This window comes from Cajanus cajan, chromosome 5 (assembly GCF_000230855.2).
Source record: "Cajanus cajan strain Asha chromosome 5, NIPB_CcT2T_4, whole genome shotgun sequence".
Lineage (NCBI taxonomy): Eukaryota > Viridiplantae > Streptophyta > Magnoliopsida > Fabales > Fabaceae > Cajanus > Cajanus cajan.
In genome coordinates, this window is record NC_138521.1 from 28,716,822 (window position 1) to 28,732,413 (window position 15,592).

The window sequence follows — 15,592 nt, forward strand, 5'->3', positions numbered from 1 at the left end:
ACTGCTTTCTGTGTGCATATTTAAACTGTCATCATGTAGATAGTTAATTTATAATCGCTTATAATAAATAGGGGTAATTTAGTAATTTTACGTTGTTATTTTAGAAAATAATCTGTCATAGGGAACCCGAAAGGGGCGCTGTGGGGTGCTAACACCTTCCCCACGCGTAACCGACTCCCTTACCCAACTCTGGTTGTAATGGCCAAAGTTGATTTTTAAAATCAATTGCCTTATCCCTTTTTCCAATGTTTTGAGTAAAACATTGGTGGCGACTCCACGAACCCTCCTTTTACGAAAACCACTAATCCATGGAGGGTCCCGCTTGGGATTAATATGGATTGGTGAGACGTTTTAATAAATAAATTGGATAGGATCGACAAGGTCTCAGTTTGAGAACAAGTCGTTCTAATAATCCAATACATTTTCAAAACTAAAATAAAAAGCGAGCTCGACCGTCTTCGCGACCGCCGAGGCCCGTTTGGGCCGGTGGCGACAACTCTCAAAGCCAAGAATATGATGGTAGCTTAAATATGGATGCTTTCTACCAACCTAGACCTAGGAGAGTCATTAAAGAAACAAAAGTGAGGGAATCAAGGGTTGATCTCCCTTACTTTCATGGAAAAGAAAATGTGGACGCCTACTTGGATTGGGAGATGAAAGTGGAGCAAATCTTCACTTATCATCAAGTAGGTGAGGAAAGAAGAGTTCCTCTAGCCACCCTAGCTTTTCAAGGACAAGCCATGTATTGGTGGACATCCTTGGAAAGAGAGAGAATACTTCACAATGATCCTCCCATCACTTATTGGAATGAATTGAGGAGTGCTATGAGAAGAAGGCACATTCCTTCTTATTATAGTAGGGAGCTTATGGATAAACTCCAAAGACTCCAACAAAAGAATATGAGTGTTGAGGAGTATAGGCAAAAGATGGAGTTGTATCTTATGAGGGCTGGGATAAGGGAGGAAGAAAGATTGAACATTGCTAGATTTTTAAGTGGTCTCAATTTTGACATAAGAGATAAGGTTGAGTTACTCCCTTATAGGGACCTTGATAATTTGGTCAAACTTTGTATAAGGGTGGAACAACAAAACTCGAGAAAAAGCTCTTTTAAAAGCAAAACTCAATCTAGCTCTTATGTTAAGAAAGACTACAAGAGGGAGGGTCAATATGATTCCTCTAAGAAATTTGGCAAAGGTCTTGAAAAAGAAAAAGAAAATGAAAAAGAGAAAAATAAAAATGTTGTCACTTCTAGTAGTAAGACTAGTGACATCAAATGCTTTAAATGTCTTGGGAGAGGCCACATAGCTTCTCAATGCCCAACTAAAAAGGTAATAATTTTGAGAGGGCAAGATGTTTATAGTACTGTTGATGAATCTAGTTCCACTACTACAAGTGATAGTGAATCAAGTGAGGAAGACCATCCAATTGAAAGTGCATATCCTTGTGATGGTCAACTTCTTATGATTAGAAGACTTCTAGGAAGCCAACCTCATGAGTCTCACCTTTCACAAAGAGAGAATATTTTCCACACAAGGTGTAAAATTTTTGATAATGCTTGTTCTCTCATTGTGGATAGTGGGTCATGTTGCAATTGTTGTAGTACAAGCTTGGTGGAGAAGCTTGGTCTTACTATTATTCCCCATCCGAAACCATATCAACTTCATTGGATTAATGAAGATGGGGATATCAATGTTGATAAACAAGTGAAAGTCAAGTTCTCTATTGGTAACTATGAATATCAAGTGGTTTGTGACATATTTCCAATGGAGGCTTGCCATATTTTGTTGGGAAGGCCATGGCAATTTGACAAGAAAACCATGCACAATGGCCTTACCAATGAAATCACTTTCACTCATAAAGAGAAGAAATTTGTACTTCATCCTTTGTCTCCTTCACAAGTGATAGAGGATCAAGTACAAATTAAAAAGAAAAGAGAAGAAGAAAAAAAAACTTAATTAAAAAAAAAAGAAGAGAAAAAGCATAAAGCTTCAAAGAAGAAGGAAGAGAAATCTCTTTCTATAGAAGGAATTCAACAAGAAACTTTAAAACAAACCCTAATTGTTGAAAAACCTTCTTACCTCCTTCTTTGTAGAGGTGTGCTTAAGTGTTATAATTTAAACAATGAGCTTAGTTCATTACCTCCTCAAGTTTCTCATTTATTAAAAGAATTTGATGATGTATTCCCTATTGATGGTCCAAAGGGCCTTCCTCCTTTTAGGGGTATAGAACATCAAATTGATTTTGTGCATGGGGCTAGTCTACCCAATAGACCAGCCTATAGGACAAATCCTCAAGAAACTAAGGAGATAGAGAACCAAGTCCAAGAACTTTTGAATAAGGGGTGGGTGCAAAAGAGTTTGAGTCCCTGTGTTGTGCCTGTATTGTTAGTGCCCAAGAAAGATGGAAAATGGAGAATGTGTTGTGATTGTAGGGCCATTAACAATATCACAATCAAGTACAGGCACCCAATTTCTAGACTTGATGATATGCTTGATGAATTACATGGTGCTTCTATATTTTCTAAAATTGATCTTAAAAGTGGTTATCACCAAATAAGAATTAAAAAGGGTGATGAGTGGAAAACTGCTTTTAAGACCAAATTTGGATTGTATGAGTGGTTAGTTATGCCTTTTGGTTTAACTAATGCACCAAGTACATTCACGAGGCTTATGAATCATGTCTTAAGAGAGTGTATAGGAAAATTTGTTGGTGTTTATTTTGATGACATCTTAATCTATAGTAGGTCTCAAGATGATCACTTAGGACATCTTAGAGAAGTTATGATGATCCTTAGGGAAAACCAATTATTTGCAAATCTTGAAAAATGTACTTTTTGTGTGGATCATGTGGTTTTCCTAGGGTTCATTGTAAGCAAAAATGGGGTTCAAGTGGACCCCGAGAAAATCAAAGCCATTCAAGAGTGGCCCAAGCCTAAAAATGTTAGTGAAGTTAGGAGTTTTCATGGACTAGCAAGTTTTTATAGAAGATTTGTGCCTAACTTCTCTAGCATTGCTTCACCCTTGAATGAGCTAGTCAAAAAAGATATTTTATTTGATTGGACTTCAAAGCATGACCAAGCATTTCAACTTCTTAAGGATCAACTTACTAATGCACCTATTTTAGCTCTACCAAATTTTGAAAAGACTTTTGAGTTAGAATGTGATGCATCAGGAGTTGGCATAGGAGCTGTGTTATTACAAGGAGGACACCCCATTGCATATTTTAGTGAAAAACTAAAAGGTTCCTCCCTCAATTACCCTACCTATGACAAGGAGTTGTATGCATTGGTTAGAGCCTTACAAACTTGGGAACACTACCTTGTGTCCAAAGAGTTTGTCATTCATAGTGACCATGAGTCACTTAAGTATTTAAGAGGTCAAGGTAAGTTAAATAAGAGGGATGCCAAATGGTTAGAGTTCCTTGAACAATTTCCATATATCATTAAATTCAAGAAAGGAATATCAAATGTTGTAGCTGATGCTTTATCTAGAAGACATACTTTGCTTGTGTCTCTAGGTACTCAAATTCTTGGATTTGATAATATTAGGGAGTTGTATGAGGAAGATCTTGAGTTTGGTGATAATTATAAAAAATGTCAACAAAAAGCTTTTGATGGTTTCTATATGGTTGAGGGGTACTTGTATAAAGAAGGAAGGTTATGCATACCCCAAGGATCCATTAGGAAATTATTAATTAAAGAGAGTCATGAAGGTGGGCTTATGGGGCACTTTGGTGTTGAGGAAACCCTTAGTTTGCTAAAAGAAAAATTTTATTGGCCCCATATGCGAAAAGATATCCAAAGGCATTGTTTTAGATGTTTGGCTTGTTTACAAGCTAAGTCTAAAGTAATGCCTCATGGTACATACACACCTTTGCCTGTTGCTTCTTCTCCTTGGGTAGATATTAGCATGGATTTTGTGCTAGGTTTGCCTAGAACTCCAACGGGAATGGATTCTATCTTTGTGATAGTGGACCGTTTTAGTAAAATGGCTCATTTTATTCCATGCCACAAAGTAGATGATGCAAGCAACATTGCAAAACTCTTCTTTAGAGATGTGGTTAAACTCCATGGGCTTCCTAGGACTATAGTTTCAGATAGAGATACAAAGTTCCTAAGCCACTTTTGGCGTGTCTTGTGGTCAAGACTAGGAACCAAACTCCTCTTTTCAACTACTTGTCATCCTCAAATAGATGGCCAAACTGAGGTAGTGAATAGATCTCTGTCAACTATGCTTAGGGCAGTCCTAAAGGGTAATCACAAATCTTGGGATGAGTTTTAACCTCATATTGAATTTGCCTACAATAGGGTAGTTCACAAAACTACCAATATTTCTCCTTTTGAGGCTGTATATGGGTTTAATCCTTTAACTCCTTTGGACTTGATACCTCTTCCTAATGTTGAACATTTCATTCATAAGGAAGGGGCTTCAAGGGCTAATTTTGTTAAAAAACTTCATGAAAGGATTAAAACTCATATTCAAAATCAAAATGAGAAGTATGCCAAGCAAGGAAATAAAGGCAAGAAACCAATGATCTTCGAGGAAGGAGATTGGGTTTGGCTTCATTTAAGAAAAGAACGTTTTCCAAATCAAAGGAAGTCCAAACTCAGTCCTAGAGGAGATGGTCCCTTTCAGGTCTTACAGCGTATCAATGACAACACTTATAGGCTTGATTTACCCTCTGATTATGGAGTCAGCACTACTTTTAATGTTAGTTATCTTAAACCTTTTGTAGGTGCTAGTGATGATGAGGAAGAGTCTTCAGATTCGAGGACGAATCCTTCTCAAGAGGGAGGGAATGATGGAAGAGCATGGGCTAAAGGCCCAACCACTAGAGCTATGGCCAGGAGACTATTTGAAGATTTGACTGCTTCAGAGCTTAGTGGGCCTAATGGGCTTGGTGGGCCTAGGGTGCTTCTCACTTGGGCCTTCATTGATTAAACACTATGTTCTATTGTATTTTCTTAGTATAGGAATTTTCTTTGATGTTGGTCTTGTATTTTGACCATAGATTAGGATTTAGGTGTCTTGGGCTTAATTTTGGGCTTCTTGGGTTTTAGGCTTTTGATACCCAATATTGGGCTCATTCTTCTTCTTGTAATTTTTCCTTTTCATTGTATTTTCTTGACCATTGTATTTAGGTCATTAGTTTAGGTTTTAAGGAGGAATTATTAAAATTGAGGATTAGGCAACATTAGGTTAAATTTGACTTGCATTTAAGTTGAATTTGGAGTCACATTGTTTGCGCCACCTTGGCTGAACAAGTGTGACACAAATTCAACCCTAAATGCTAATCAAATTCAACCTAAATGGACACTAAACAACCATGTGACCGGACCTTGCATGTGAGTTAAGTTTTTGAATTCAAATTCAAATTTGAATTCAAAAACTTGGCGCCACATTAGGCTAGCACATTGGCCCCAAGTGTGAGCCATTTCCAGATGCTATATATGCTACCTTCTTAACCATTTGTACTACTTTTGATCATATATGAAATTTGTGAGCCCTTGGCCGAGTTTCTTCTCTCAAAAGTCTCCAACCTCTCACCTCAAAACCCTAGGATAGTTTCCTTCTTTCCTACCTTTTGAAGTGAGAATCCATTGATGCTTGAGCTTGGATGCTTCCATCCAAGGCTAGGCCTAATTCCTTCTGCGTTTCTTCTTCATTCAAGAGCCAATCCATTCGGTGATATTTTCTTGAAGATGATCCGTGCCTAGGAGGAGCTTAGGAGGAGCTTGTTCATCCCTTCTTCTACTCACTTCCATCACCACTTCTCTTACATTTTCCATCAATTTTGGTATCAAGAGCAAGGTTCTTCAAGGAGATAAGTTCTCTTGTTTTTGTGTCCGATTTTTTTTTTGTGTACTCTTGTATGTCTTCTTGAGTTTCAATTCGGATCTAATTGTTTTGAAGAAAATTGTTCCATAGATCCATTGTTTGATTGTTCTTGATTTCTTCCACAATCAACATGTTTAGGACATTAGCTTGTGCTTATTTTTGCTTTTATTTGAGCCTCTCAATTCTTGTATGTGTCCGTGATTGGACCTCATGCATTTGCATTAGATTTTGGTTTCTAATCTTGTTTTGTCTTAGAGTTTATGTTTAGTCCTTATATGTTACAAAATTCCTTGAATAGCATGTTGACCTAATTTTTCTTTTGAGTGCATTGTCTATATTGTTTGTTTTTGGTTTGTGTAATCTTTTGCCTACCTATATGTGCTTTTTATTTTTCCTTATTGAGTTCATGATTTGCTATTAGTTCTAGCAAATTTCTTTAGAGTTAGGTTTCCATTGTGTACTTAAGTTTTCAAATCACTTTCTATTGAAAATTCTTAAAAAAAAATTGTGTTACTCAAAATCTCAAGTGTTTAATCCTACTTCTAGTGCACTAATTCTTGTGGATTCAAATTTTAAAAGTAAAGAGACTGAAAAACAGAGGAAAATACAGAGCCTAGTGCTTCAAAATTTAAAAGAAAAGTGAACAAAAAGAATCCAATACAAAACCTAAAAACTAGTGCACTAGTTTCATCATTTTTCACTTGAATTTTGACCAATTTTGTAGTCTCGGTTTCTATAGCTTGGAATCTTGAAAAATTTTGAAACAAAAGGCAAATACCTTCTCTGGAATCTTAACTTGAATTCAGAAAAAGAATAATAAAAAAAATATATAGAAAGCAAAATTAAAAGGAAAAAGCCGAGAAGAGTACAAACTAGAAAATTCACTTGATTCCTTGATTTTCTTTAGACTACTACTTTGTGTATACTTATCCAATTGCTTCCAAATTTTTTGTGTGTTGTTAATCTACTCTAGTACCTATCTAGGAACATTCTTAATTGAGTACCAGCCTTCTTTGGAGTCTTATTTTTCATTTTTATTTGTTGAACTTCTTTGAGTCTTGTCATATACATATATCACTCTTCACTTTTGGTATAAGCTTTTCAAATTGTTCTTTTGTTTCTTGTCTTGTTTTCTTTCATTAAAATTCTGTGCTGGAAGTGGCCTCAAATCCTTGCTTAAGGATCAAGCATTGACTCAACAAAGAGTAGGAAAAGTGTTGGACATTAAGACTACAAATTTGACCTAATTTAGTGACCAAACTTTTCCTAAACTTCCTTCACTTGAGTGACCATTCCTTTCACCTTGTGAGCAGCCTCCATTAATCATTCTTGTTGTGTTCATTGTGCAGGTCCAGGAACAGCTTAAGCCAAGGGTTAGTGGCGGATTGAAACACTTGAACAAGTGTCAGAATCATTGGACAACAAATCCGTCACTAACTTGGTCACTAAAGCCGCCATTTATTGCTTTCTAGGCTAGTTTAAATTTTTGCAATCTCTCTTGTATTTTAAACCAATTTGTAAAGATTGGAGGGAGTATTAAGAAGCTGGTCATGTATATCTAACTCCTTGGTAGCCTACTCACGTGTAGTACTAGTGGAAGTGGCTTGGAAATTTCATATGTTTCAAGCTTCCACTTAGGGCAAAACGACTAGTTGTTTAACCTTACTTCCTTTGAGTTGTTTGATCTTTGATTTGTTTACTTTATTGTTCTAATTCGTCTAGTATTGTATAGCATTTACTTGTCACGCTTAGATAGCTTTAAAAACAAATTATGAAAAGCATAATCATAAAAAAAAAAAATTGTGAAAAGTTTTGGGGAATTGAAAGTACCACAAAGGAGTTTAGTGATTTCCACTTGAAAAGGCTTGGTTATTAAGTGGCTCTTTGTAGCTCACCTCCCTTGATAGTGCAACTTGTACACTTAGACTTCCAAGTGCTATTTTTGTTCCTAGAAAATACCAAAAATATTTTATCTCTTTTGCATAGCATATAAATTTCTTATTGCTTAATCATGAGTCATACTTCTCAAAGTAATAGTGAATTTGAATCTCCTAAGAGTTTTAAAAGAATTGTCAAGGAGGTTGAAGCACTAAAACTTTGGAAGCAACAAGAGGTACTTCAAAAAGAAAAAGAAAAGATTGAAAGAGAAGTACAACTTATTGCTCTTGAGGAGGAGATAAGCAAGATTAAGCAACAAGAAGAAAAACTTTTAAAAAAATCAATAAAAGAAAAAGCTAAAAAAGTTCTTCAAAAAGTTCCACTACGAGTTCCAATGACTCTCAAAGCCAAGAGAATGATGGTAGTTTGAATATGGATGCATACTACCAACCTAAACCTAGGAGAGTCATTAAGGAACCCAAAGTGAGGGAATCGAGGGTTGATCTCCCTTACTTCCATGGAAAGGAAGATGTGGATGCCTACTTGGATTGGAAAATGAAAGTGGAGCAAATCTTCACTTGTCACGAAGTAGGTGAAGAAAGAAAAGTTTCCCTAGCCACCTTAGCTTTCCAAGGACAAGCTATGTATTGGTGGACATCCTTGGAAAGAGAGAGAAGACTTCACAATGACCCTCCTATCACTTATTAGAATGAATTGAGGAGTGCTATGAGAAGAAGGCACATACCTTCTTATTATAGTAGGGAGCTTATGGATAAGCTCCAAAGACTCCAACAAAAGAATATAAGTATGGAGGAGTATAGACAGAAAATGGAGTTGTATCTCATGAGGGCTGGGATTAGGGAAGAAGAAAGGTTGAACATTGCTAGGTTTTTGAGTGGTCTTAATTTTGATATAAGAGATAGGGTTGAGTTACTCCCTTATAGGGACCTTGATGATTTGGTCCAACTTTGTATAAGGGTGGAACAACAAAATTTAAGAAAAAGTTCTTTCAAAGGCAAAACTCAATCTAGCTCATATATCAAGAAGGACTACAAGAGGGAGGGTCAATATGACTCCTCTAAGAAATTTAGCAAGGGTCAAGAAAAAGAAAAAGTACAAATGAAAATCAAAAGAGAAGAAGAAAAAAAAAACCTGATAAAAAAAAAAAAGAAGCATAAAACTTCAAGGAAGAAGAAGGAAGAGAAACCTCTTCCAATAGAAGGAATTCAACACGAAACTTTAAAACAAACCCTATTTGTTGAAAAGCCTTCTTACCTTCTTCTTTATAGAGGTATGCTTAATTGTCACAATTTAAGTATTGAGCCTAGTTCTTTACCTCTTGAAGTTTCTCAATTATTAAAAGAATTTGATGATATATTCCCTAGTGATGGTCCAAAGGGCCTTCCTCCTTTTAGGGGTATAGAACATCAAATTGATTTTGTGCCTGGGGCTAGTCTACCCAATAGACCAGCCTATAGGACAAATCCCCAAGAAACTAAGGAGATAGAGAACCAAGTTCAAGAATTACTGGATAAGGGGTGGGTGCAAAAGAGTTTGAGTCCCTGTGTTGTGCCTGTATTGTTAGTGCCCAAGAAAGATGGAAAATGGAGAATGTGTTGTGATTGTAGGGCCATTAACAATATCACAATCAAGTACAGGCACCCAATCCCTAGACTTGATGATATGCTTGATGAATTACATGGTGCTACTATTTTTTCTAAAATTGATCTTAAAAGTGGTTATCACCAAATAAGAATCAAAGAGGGTGATGAGTGGAAAACTGCTTTTAAGACCAAATTTGGATTGTATGAGTGGCTTGTTATGCCTTTTGGTTTAACCAATGCACCAAGTACATTCATGAGGCTTATGAATCATGTCTTGAGAGAGTGTATAGGTAAATTTGTTGTTGTTTATTTTGATGATATTTTAATCTATAGTAGGTCTCAAGATGATCACATAGGACATCTTAGAGAAGTTTTGATGATCCTTAGGCAAAACCACTTGTTTGCAAATTTTGAAAAATGTACTTTTTGTGTAGATCATGTGGTTTTCCTAGGGTTCATTGTAAGCAAAGATGGGGTTCGTGTGGACCCCGAGAAAATCAAAGCCATTCAAGAGTGGCCCAAACTAAGGAATGTTAGTGAAGTTAGGAGTTTTCATGGACTTGCAAGTTTTTATAGAAGATTTGTTCCTAACTTCTCTAGCATTGCTTCACCATTGAATGAGCTTGTTAAAAAAGATGTATTATTTGAATGGACTTCAAAGCATGACCAAGCATTTCAACTTCTTAAGGATCAACTTACAAATGCACCCATACTAGCTTTGCCAAATTTTGAAAAGACTTTTGAGCTAGAATGTGATGCATCTGGAGTTGGCATAGGGGCTATGTTATTGCAAGGAGGACACCCCATTGCATATTTTAGTAAAAAACTAAAAGGTGCCTCCCTCAATTACCCCACCTATGACAAGGAGTTGTATGCCTTGATTAGAGCCTTACAAACTTGGGAACACTACCTTGTGTCTAAAGAGTTTGTCATCCATAGTGACCATGAGTCACTTAAGTATTTAAGAGGTCAAGGTAAGTTAAATAAGAGGCATGCCAAATGGCTAGAATTCCTTGAACAATTTCCATATATTATTAAATTCAAGAAAGGAAAATCAAATATTGTAGCAGATGCATTATCTAGAAGGCATACTTTGCTTATGTCTCTAGAAACTCAAATTCTTGAATTTAATAATATTAGGAAATTGTATAAGGGAGATCTTGATTTTGGTGTTAATTATAAAAAATGCCAACAAAAAGCTTTTGATGGTTTCTATATGGCTGAGGGGTATTTATACAAAGAAGGAAGGTTATGTATACCCCAAGGATCCATTAGGAAACTGTTAATTAAAGAGAGTCATGAAGGTGGGCTTATGGCGCACTTTGGTGTTGATAAAACCCTTAGTTTGCTAAAAGAAAATTTTTATTGGCCCTATATGCGAAAGGATGTCCAAAGGCATTGTTTTAGATGTTTGGCTTGTTTACAAGCCAAGTCTAAAGTAATGCCTCATGATACATACACACCTTTGCCTGTTGCTTCTTCCCCTTGGGTAGATATTAGCATGGACTTTATGCTAGGTTTACCTAGAACCCAAAGGGGAATGGATTCTATCTTTATGGTTGTGGATCGTTTCAGTAAAGTGGCTCATTTTATTCCATGCCACAAAGTAGATGATGCAAGCAACATTGCAAAACTCTTCTTTAGAGATGTGGTTAAACTCCATGGACTTCCTAGGACAATAGTTTCAGATAGAGATACTAAGTTCCTAAGCCATTTTTGGCCTGTCTTATGGTCAAGACTAGGAACCAAACTCCTCTTTTCAACTACTTGTCATCCTCAAACAGATGGCCAAACTGAGGTAGTAAATAGGTCTCTGTCTACTATGCTTAGGGCAGTCCTAAAGGGCAATCACAAATCTTGGGATGAGTATTTGCCTCATATTGAATTTGCCTATAATAGGGTAGTTCACAAAACTACCAATATTTCTCCTTTTGAAGCTGTGTATGGGTTTAATCCTTTGACTCCTTTAGACTTGATACCTCTTCCTAATGTTGAACATTTCATTCATAAGGAAGGGGCTTCAAGAGTTGAGTTTGTTAAGAAACTTCATGAAAGGATTAAAACTCATATCCAACTTCAAAATGAGAAGTATGCACAACAAGGAAATAAAGGAAAAAGACCAATGATCTTCGAGGAAGGTGATTGGGTTTGGCTTCATTTAAGAAAAGAACGTTTTCCAAAACAAAGGAAGTCCAAACTCAGTCCTAGAGGAAATGGTCCCTTTCAGGTCTTACAGCGTATCAATGATAACACTTATAGACTTGATTTACCCTCTGATTGTGGAGTAAGCCCTACTTTTAATGTTAGTGATCTCAAACCTTTTGTAGGTGCTAGTGATGATGAGGAGGAGTCTTCAGATTCGAAGATGAATCCTTCTCAAGAGGGAGGGAATGATGGAAGAGCATGGGCTAAAGGCCCAACCACTAGAGCTAAGGTCAGGAGATTACTTGAAGACTTGTCTGCTTCAGAGCTTAGTGGGCCCAATGGGCTTGGTGGGCCTAGGGTGCTTCTCACTTGGGCTTTAATAGATTGACACCATGTTCTATTGTAATTACTAAGCATAGGAAGTTACTTTGATGTTGGTCTTGTATTTTGACCATAGTTTAGGGTTTTTGCTTTTGAGCTTGTATTTGGGCTTCTTGAGCTTTAGGCTTTTGATACCCAATATTAGGCTCATTTTTCTTCTTGTAATTTTTCCTATTCATTGTATTTCTTTGACCAATGTATTTAGGTCATTAGATTAGGTTTATACGAAGTATACATTAATAGGTGCTTTAGGATTCATTTCTATGTCATTTAGAAGTAAATTGATTTGAATTTGAGTCACATGGATTGCATGGTGAGGTTCCGACCATGTGAACTCTAAATTCAAAACAAATAACTCCCAAATGACATTAAAATGAGGTAGCATCCGGATTAGTCACATGATTGGCCAAAGTTTGAATTTCAAATTCAAATTTGAAATTCAAACTTGGCGCCAATTAGGCTTACTCGGATTGCCGCCAACTTTGCTTAGCTTATCACCTATAAATGTATACTCCAAGCATTGTACTCTCACTTTTGAATATATTGAGTTTCTGAATCCATTTTCAGCAATTCTTCAAGAGTCACCGAAATTAGAGAGAACAAGAGAGAGTGCCTTCAAACACCTTAGGAATTCCCTAGTTCCTTCTCTTTGAAGTGAGCAATCCTTTGCTCTTTAAGCTTGGATGCTTCCATCCAAGGCTTAGCCTCATTCCATCCGTGTTTCTTCCTCCTTCAAGAGTTCTTCAACTTCGGTTTGCATCTCCATTGAAGAAGATCCAAGCTAAGGAAAAGTTTAGGTGAAGTTCTCCTTCCACTTCTCTTACATTTTCCATCAAAGACGCAGACGAAGGTTAGTCAAAGATCAGAAAAAGTCAACAACACATCAAATTAAGAACAACACAAACTTATAAGAATTCTAGAAGGAATTGAAAGTCTGACCATATACTAGTTGACTAGACGAAAGGAAAAGTCAATGCGTTAATAACAAATGCTCAGACAAAGGTCAAGTCTTGAGCTACACATAAACTACCAGACGTAGACAAAAGCTGTCATACAATCACCTGAAGAATCAAGCTTCAAAAGAAAATTTGAATATCGTCCACACTCACAGAAGAACACACGAAGTCATCGAGATTGTGAGAAGAAGAGAGGAAAGGAGAAAGTCAAGCACAAAAGTAAAAGCATGCATGTGTTAGAAGAAGTACATCACTTTTTCAGATAAGGACAAAATTCTACAGCTTTGTGACCAGAAAAGGACAAAAAGTTTACTAGGTCTCTGCTAAACTTAGACACTGTTGCTACCAAGACAAGGAATACTTCACGCAAGGTCTATCACAGAAAGCAACATTTAATGCAAGAATCTAAGTATTAAATGAGAAGATCAAACCAACTACAACTATTTCAACGGACACTTGCAACGGGAAAATTTCACAAGACTATAAATAGGTCACAACATTGAACCTTAAAAGGCGGCTGTCTTTGCCTGAAATTGTTCAAGCAAGAAAAAGCGTGATATCCAGCCCATGAAGCAACGAAATTAGAGATAGAGCTTGTAGAGTCAAAGGTATCATAGGATATTCATCTCTGTATACTAAGGAGTTCCAAATATGTATACTTTAGGAATAGAACCTTAGTGAGTGTACCAACATCTACATCTTCTCCATGAGAGTAAGCTAAACACTCAGTAGTTGCAAAGACTAAGGTTAAATACCTTAATGAGTGTAGAGACCTGTGTATCCTCTCTATGAGAGTAACCCATATACTCAAACCAAATTTGCTTAGTCAACATTGTAAAGCCTGAAGAGGCTAGGAAAATAATACTTGTAAAGCCTGGAAAGGCTTGTCAAAGAATACTCACTAAGAGCCAGAAGTGGCTGAGTAAAGAATACTAGCGTTAATGAGTGAAGTCAACGGGCCAAGAGTTGGTCAAGAATACTCATTGAGAGCCAGAAGTGGCTGAGCAAAGAATACTAGCATTGATGAGTGAAGTCAACGGGCCGGAGTTGTTCGAGAATACTCAATGAGAGCCAAAAGTGGCTAATCAAAGAATAGTAGGGCTAGTGAGTGAAACTGGCGGGCCAGGAGTTGGTCGATAATACTTACTAAGAGCTAGAAGTGGCTGAACAAAGAATACTAGCGTCAACAAGTGAAGTAGACGAACCAGGAGTGGTTGAGAATACTCGGGCAACCAGAAGTGGTTTAAGAATACTAGCGTCTGTGAGTGAAGCATACGAACTAGAAGTGGTTGAGAATACTTGGGACCAAGAGTGGTCGTGACCTGATTGATGGAGGACCATCCTTGGTGCTTCATGTGAAGACTCATCACATGGTTCATGGTTAGGAGAATGGAGGAAGATAAAAGAGATATCATGCATGGATCCATCTCCTAGGCCCAATTTGAGTAACATAGAATTTTATTGCTTTCTTCCAGTTTTACCCTTGTACTTTGGGGTATTTTAGTCATAGAATTTATTTTATTTGTATTTCCAATTTTACCCTTGTATTATGGGGTGCTTTAGATAATAGGGTTTTAATGTTTGGGCTAGGATTTTAATTAGGAGGGTGACACATTTTTTGGTAGCTTTGGACTTATTTTTTGGACTTAGAAAGGCTTGGGCCCTAGTGAAGGGCAAAGGTTGCATGGTCTTATCATGCACCTAGATGTAGCCTAACTAAACCCAAAGAATCCATCCTTGGCCACCAAGTTGCATCTAGGGTTAATTTAGGTTTCATTTGGTGTGCATTTGGCAAGGTGAATTTTGGCCAAGGAACCCTAAATGCAATCCTAGATGCCTCCCACTTCTATAAATACCCAATGAACCACACCTTGTAAATACCTTGGATATTGAATATAAAGAGAGCCTTTTGTGCCTTTATATCTTTCCTTAGTCACCCTTGGCTATTTTTGGCCAAACCCTACCATCTCCACCTTGAGAGAGAAACCCTAGAAGTGGCCTTCATCATCAATGAAGTGAGCCAACCCTAGAGTGCACCTTTCAAGCCTTTCATCAAACACCTTCTACCCTACTTCCCATTCACCCATTCTATCATCATCCACCCTAAAACCTTGTGCCACATTTGAAGAAATTGATCCTTGGAGTAGGCATCCTCTTCCTTGCTCATCATCTCATGTTCATGCAAGTAAGGATGCCATCAAGTGGTATCTAGAGCCTTGGTTCTTCAAGGGTAACATTCTCTTTATCTCCAAATATATTCGGTCATGCCAGGTCTTCCTTACATGACTTCTAAGTGTGCCTAAATGAATCATCATAATTGTCATATTTTGATGATCCATAAATCTCCTCTCATGTGTTGATTCATACCATATATTCCTTGTGAATCATCTTGGCATTTTAGGCTTTCTTATTTAGGTTCTTGCCTTTTTCTTTAAATTTTTGAGTTGCTGGAAATTTTGGGCTGCATGATGTATTAATGTTTTTATTTTTTTAATCCATCCGGTTTGGTCATAAGCTGGTCTCTTTGAACTACCTTGAAAAGAAATTCCAAGTTTGTATGCTTAACCATTGAAATGAGAAAAATATGACATGCATGCCATATGTTTGATGAATTGGTCTTGAACTTATATGTGCTTTAGAGAGTCAATCATGCATGCTAATTAGTTCTAGCATGTTCTACATTCCTAAAATATCATGTGTGATTACATTCTTTGCACATTTTTGTCTTGAAATTTTCGGCTTTGTGTATTTCCTAGTGCACTTATATGCCTATATGTTGTTTGATTATTTG